General features: G+C 33.0%; 1 pseudogene; it reads left to right on the top strand.

The window, feature by feature from the left end:
- The first annotated feature begins 364 nt into the window (after positions 1–364).
- Positions 365–5,155, top strand: LOC25490011 (ATP-dependent zinc metalloprotease FTSH 4, mitochondrial-like; annotated as a pseudogene).
- Positions 5,156–7,361: the final 2,206 nt, after the last annotated feature.

Below are 7,361 nucleotides of genomic sequence, written 5' to 3'. Positions count from 1 at the left end.
AAATGGAGGGAGGAACATTTAAAGCATTAGATAAAAAAGTTGAAAATATTTTCACAAAATTGGCAAAGGTGGGTATCGAAAAAAGAGCTCTTTGTCAATAAACTATGATGAAATCTGTTGGTCCAAGAGTACTGATGTTACGGGCTTGGACAGTCACAATAGTACCAAGCCAAGGTTTGGAGAGAATTATGATCATGAGGTGGCACAAAGAGAGAGAGAGAGAGAGGAGAGAGCAGTGAATTTGTTAGTTAGAGTAGAATTCGGTTATAGGAGAATTCGATGTGGAGAGTGAGAAAATCATTCATGTTAGGAAGAGAAGAAGAAGTTCATACTCACTCACTCAGAGGACTCAACACACTGTCACATGGCTTGTTGGAGACGTTTCATAACAAAACTCCGTTATTCAACCCATCAACCTCCAAGGCAGGTTAGTTACTATTATTATTATTCATTCCTTTATACAATTTTCACCACTCAGATTTTTAATCAGAGTCTCTCTGTTACACAACACTTTTTAATCAAACGTGTGTCCCGTGTCCAACAAGTGTTAGTACTGACATATTCAATTTTTCAATAATCAAAGACAATTTGTCAATGTCGTGTCGGTGTCCGGGGCGTCAGCTTTTATTTATGTGGTGTTGATTTAGGATTAAATAAAAATATAGAGAATGCAGGTTCACCAAACTATAGTGGAACTGGCATCAAAATAATATCAACTCGTTGGGTATCAATGTATCATATTACTTTTCTATCGTTTAATCTCTTGCAAGGTTCTTGGTATCTTGACAATTAGGTACTGCCACTGATATCATAATTGGACTGCAAATTTATTTTTTTATATGTACACAATTTCCATCTCAGCTTTGTATTTTGTATTACTTTTTTGTCATATATAACTCTGTAAGTTATTTTTGCAGGTTGAAAGGCGTCAATCTGAATTTAGAAAGGTCAAAAATTCTTTGGCTAGAAACTATGTATTTTGTAACAAGTTTCAAGGTTCTATGAGTACGAAACTTTTGTTCCCTTACCACATTTAGTTCATATTATGTTTTTGTTTCTCTTTGTTTAACTTCAAATTACATTTCGCGGTGGAATTCTATAGACTACATCCGTGTTTGAAGTGCCTAGGAAACTATTATTGGCTTTAGATATTGTTTGATGCACTTACTCTCAAATTATGTAGGGAATAGTCTTTTCTTCTCCCAAGAGAGATCCCAGTCCAGATATCTAGGAAATTTGGCACGGCCATTGTGTGATTCATCTGAAGCTGAGGAAGCCTCTTATCTCAAAGGACTTTACGATCAAAATGATCCCGAAGCTGTGATCCTAGTATTTGAAAGGCAGCCATCTCTGCATACAAATTCTTTGGCATTTTCTGAATATGTTAAAGCATTAGTAAAAGTTGGTAGGCTGGCTGAAAGTGAGTTTCTAAAGACCTTGTTAAGAGGCGAGTATTTGGCTAAAATTGCTCATTTTCACTTGACTGTGTTTGCATGTGATTATGCTTTGCTCTGTTTGACCGTTATTTTACGAACCTTCTAGCCTTGCTCAAGGAATTAAGGTTTTTCCCCTGGCTAGGAAACCAGACCTGTGCTTGAAGTGTTTATAATTTGATTAGAAAGCTGAGTTAATTGCTATTCTGTCCAATTATGGTTGAGCCCCAAGTAAAAAGACTGAAGGCACAGGTCTATATGCATTGCATTTAGAATCTCAACTTGTTGAATGTTATGATTTGAGGTTAAACATTGTTACAAAATGCACTTGACATAATCTTTTTTTAATGATTTGAATATTAGTGCTTTGTTATTTTCTCTCGTTTACTGCAAACTTTTTGATGATTTATACTTAGAGGAATCATTTCTGCACAATTTTCAGATAAAATTATGACATCAATATTTTCCTGAAATAGTAAACTCGTTGGTATATATTTTGATCATGGATCATGTTTTCCCAAATGGAAACATTCCATATGTGGTACCATTGATCATAATCTTTTGTTAGGGATTATGAAGTTTGATTAATATCTTACACTTTTAATCATTGTAAACAAGAGAGTTGTACTTTTATCGTCCTTGTAATGTTGCATGCTTTCAATCACAATTATGATACCTCTTTTGACTTTTGTTTAGCAATAGGAACAAGTTAATTTCATAAAACTTTTATTTCATGGATGATGGGATAATAAATAATGGATGTACGAATACAAAATGTTATATATTCTTCTTCAATCAGCTCTTCGAATATTCCTTTATTTGGACATTTTACAGACCACAAGTTATAACCTGAGGTATATGAATTTTCAGCTATTTATAATTCAGAGAGAAAGGAAGAAAGTAGTGTAGGTGGCCTTGCTGCTCTTAGAAATGTAGGAGAACCTACAAATGATGGAATTCTCGGAACTACATATACGCCTATTCATAAGAATGATGCATTGGATGTGGGAAATTTCACAGAGAAGATATGGCATACAATGATTTATAAAACCCCAAAAAGATATGGCATACAATTTTTGGAAAAAGATTTCTAGACATATCTAAGTATACATACAGAAGAAGTTGTTATTCGCAATCTAGATGTAAAAGGACGACAGCAGCTTTTGGAATCTCTCATGTCAGAGGTATAACTTTACTCTTTTGGAAGAATATTTTATTTTGTATGTTTGATGGCTTAACAGTTTTTTGAGGCACGTGTGCAGTGCTTGCACTATATTGGTGTAAGCAAAGCATTCTGTAGTATGATTTCCTTAAGCTATGATAGGGAGTCTGCTGGATAACATGTGAAGTCCGGATACGAGATACGATACGATACTGCATCGATACGGAAAAATTTCAAAAATCAAGATATGATACGACTGTGATACGTTAATAAAAAAAAATTATATAATTAAATATACAATATAATTATAACCATTTTTTCAATATGCAAGTATATTAACAAACACAAGAAACGAGACTTGTAGCACATTAACATAAATATAAATAATATTGACGATTAAGAGAGTGGTCATTAGTCAATTACATACGCAATATATACCAAAAAGAGCACCATCAGTGCTATACATCAATGCTACACTATATCCAAAAGGAACTTGTTTGTGTTATACTATGTCGATTCAAAAAAGAATCACTATATCCAAAAAATGACCACATCAGTACTAAGAGTTAACACTAACAAGTAACTAACGTTTACATCTCCTCTCCTCCATTCTCATCATCAAGATACAAATCAACTTCCAAATCTGGTTCATCCAAAGACAACTCTACTAACTAAATTCGAACACCATCAAGCGGTTCATGCGCATCTCCACTAATGTCCCACATTCTTGATTGTCCTTTCTTATATCCATCTTCTTTCCTTGACAATAGTCGAAGATTAGTATGCACATAAACCAAATCTTCTACCCTTTTTTGGATCCATTTTGTTTTTTCAAAGAATGGATAAAAGAGAAAGTACTCAAATTTCTCTCACAACAGGATGAAGAACAAGGTTGCACAAGAAGCTTTAAAGCAAGCTTTTAGATAGTTCGACGGTGGCCAAAGTGGACGGCGACCACTTTGGAAGAAAAAGTTGAAACCCTAATTTCTTAGAAAGGGAAAGATGCAATTGGTTGTGTGGTATGGTGTGGGTCGTACTAGCACCAAAGAAAGATAAAGGAAATGTATATATATTATAGTAATATAATGTTTTTATTCTTATTTTTTACAAAAAAAAAAAAAAAAAAAAAAACAGAAATCAAAATAATATAAAAAACACAAGTATTCGTGCGTATCGGATAATTATTTTTTAAAAAAATAAAATTTAATATTTGGATACTCTCTGGATACGTATCGGGAAATATCGGGCATGTATCGGTGCAGGATATGCAGGGGATACGGTACGTCATCCATTTTGAAGTATCGGGGCTTCAGAGTGGATAACCCATGATACTTTTTTAACTAAGTATACTTATATTCGAGTTTTGTAATTTAATTGTGAATGTGCACAACTACGAGATATGGTAAGGTTGTCGAATATAGAATTGTTAAAACTTAGAAGGAAACTTCTAGTGTAAGTGTGTTTCTTACTTCAATATAATTTAGGTTTTGAAGGCGGATGACGTTGATCTGGTGACCATTGCTCGTTGTACAACTGGGTTTTCTAGTGCTCACCTTGAAAAGTTGGTTAATGTTGCTGCCCTGAGGGCTACAAAGGATGGTGCCAAAGCCGTGAGCATGCATGATTTAGAGGTTGCACGTGACAAAATTTTGCTGGGAAGTGAACGCAAGTCAACTTTTATATCTAAGGAATCAAGAAAGGTTACTGCTTTCCATGAGAGTGGCCATGCCTTAGTGGCAATCCATATTGATGGTGTGTTACCTGTTCACAAGGCAACTATAGTTCCTCGTGGGATGGCTCTTGGCATGGTTTCACAACTGCCTGACTTGGATCAGACTAGTTCCTCCCGTAAACAGATGCTTGCCAGGCTTGATGTTTGCATGGGAGGTCGGGTTGAGGTCGGGTTGCTGAAGAGCTAATTTTTGGAGAAAATGGAATTACTTCTAGCGCATCCTCAGATATATCTAGGGCAACTATTTTGGCCAGGGAAATGGTTGCTAAATATGGTATGAGTACTGAAGTTGGACCCGTCACTCACCATTACTATGATCAATGGAGAGGTATGAGCTCAGAAACTAGGCTTCTTATTGAGAAAGAAGTGAAGAACTTGCTTGACAGAGCTTACAACAATGCAAAAGCTATTCTAACCACCCATGAAAAGGAGCTTCATGCACTTGCAAATGCTCTTCTGGAGCATGAGACACTTACAGGAAGTCAGATAAAGGATATACTTGCAAAGGTTAAATCCCAGCAGCAACAGCCGCAGCCACATGTAGCCGAAGTTCAGGGAAGTTCACGGTCCGACCCAACAGTTGATTCCGCTACTGCGGCCACTGCAGCTGCAAAGGCTCATGGAGTTGACCTGGTAGAATCTTAGTGCGGAAGACTAGAGCACATGCTGCAAATTAATCGCTACTGGATTAATATGTTCTGAATGTAATCTATTCGGTGTTTTTGTGGTTCCACTTATGTTCGTTGAACTCAACTCGTGTCTTCAGGGTGAAGTTGACTCCATACTATGTTCAAATATCCTTTAGGAGTTCCCATTATTTGTTTTTAAGAATTATTTTGTTCCCATTATATAGGATTTTCATTTGTCAAAATAGTAATCATATATTATCTTAAAAAAATTCGCTGTCTTTCTTTCTCCTTATTTATTATTATCTTGATTGTGTTAAAAGGTGAATGCTAGGTTGTCGTCGGAAGCAATGCGCTATATAGCTCGAGTGTATGTCAAATTAGCTTATAGTGTCAAATTAGCAATGACCACTACATCGTACATACATTTGAAAATAAGCGAAGTTTTGCACATTTTTGTGAATGGGAGTGGGTGAAGAAGTTAATTTACGAGAGGATGATTCGTTTTGAAACATGGAACGTAGACACTTTTACAGGAAAATTTATGGAAATTCTAGACACTATGGTAGATTGATCAATTTTATGCACCTACAAGAATCTAAGTCAGTGATAGGGACATAAGTTATTAAAAACTAGAATGATCAATTTTATGCACCTACACTATGGTAGAAGTCATTTTGAATATTTATAGGGTTCATATACTTAATTAACCCTATAATTTAAAAACAAGATTGTTATGTTTTCAACAACACCTTGATGTGAGTCACATGAGTTTTTTTTTTTTTTTTTTTTTCATTTAGCAGTAGTTGAATTTTATGTAATATATGAATTTTTTTTTTTTAAACAATGTAATATATGGATTGAACGTGTATTTAGTTGCAAATGTTATTATGGATTATGAAGAGTATAATTTTTTTATATATATCATGACTTATGAAAGAATGTTCAATTGTTCCGGGTATATTTCTTTTTGAATGTGTAAATTTATACTTTATAATGTATAAAAACTAAAATGAAATAAATTTAAAATAAAATTGTGGTGAAAAATTGATTTTAATAATTAATATATAAAATATATATTAGATTAATAAATTTAAATTACTAAATATCTTAAATATTAATTGATAAATTTTACCATGAATTAAAAATGTCATTTTATATCATTTTACATTTATCATATAGTTGAATCGTTAATTCTACCAAATACTTTAATTAGATTATCGGCTATAATAGATTAGATTGAATTAATAAGTAATTAGTAAGATAATTAAAATAATAAGTAGTATTTAAAAATAACAATTTTTTTTTTTAGGGAAACAAATAATATATATCATACTATCAAAAAAGTGAAGTATAAAATATATGTATGATTTCCGTAAGTGTAGTTCGTAGCTACCATGGATAATTTGTATAGGGGTCGGGGTTCGAACCATATAATGTATGTGAGTCAAGCCATATATATGTATGATTCTTATATATATATATATAGGAGGTTGCGAATTTACACCCACCTAAAAACACTAAGGTGCATGTTAGCAAGCTGACCTACTAGTCTTTTACAAAAAAACTCAATTTTCATTATCTTAGATTACTTGTAGTTAAAGGGTAGTGCTGTCAATTCCAAAAAAAATATCAGAACAAAAAACAATACCACCGTAATAGTCGTAAGTGTTTTGCGGTGAACATTGAATTTTTTAAATGTTCTTTGGTGCAACAAAAATATTTAATTAAATACACCATTTGCTAATTAATACTATGATTAATAATGTATTATTTTTTTAACGTCAGAGTCATAGTAGTGTATTATGTACATGTATATTAAAAAAGCTTCAGTTGATATTTTATTTGTTTTTTCCACAAAAGCTTCAATCTAATTTTTTTGCACAAGTTTATTAAAGAAAAAAAACTTCAGTGGCTTATTTGATAAAAAAAAAAACCTAAAAAAGTTAGTGTCTTTGAGTACACTAGCGTCCAGACCGTGCCCGTCTGTCCGCTTTTTCTATTGCGCTAATGTATGCGTTGATTTGATTATTTTTCTTTGTATAAGATTGGTTTGAAGTTAACTATTTATAGATTACACAATTGATAGGGATAAAAAAAAAATGATAAACTAAAAGATGTAAATATATGTTTAGTGTTTAGGTTAGCCAAAAACTTGTTGGTACAACATCCAAAATAAACTCGATCGTTTGTACAAATTATCAACATAAATAATAAACATAGATTAAACGGACATTTAAAACATGTGCTTTGTGTATGTATGTTTGAGTCTCATTCTTAAACATTTTGAGAAATGGGAAGGCATTAAAAGATAGCCAGTAAAGAACATCACAACACTTTGTATTCTTCATTCTTTCTCCATCTAATCACTGGTCCATTGGTCTATATAAAAAAAAGTTAAGAATAAG

Source organism: Medicago truncatula, chromosome 3 (assembly GCF_003473485.1).
Source record: "Medicago truncatula cultivar Jemalong A17 chromosome 3, MtrunA17r5.0-ANR, whole genome shotgun sequence".
Lineage (NCBI taxonomy): Eukaryota > Viridiplantae > Streptophyta > Magnoliopsida > Fabales > Fabaceae > Medicago > Medicago truncatula.
This window is presented reverse-complemented; position numbering and strand designations above follow the sequence as displayed.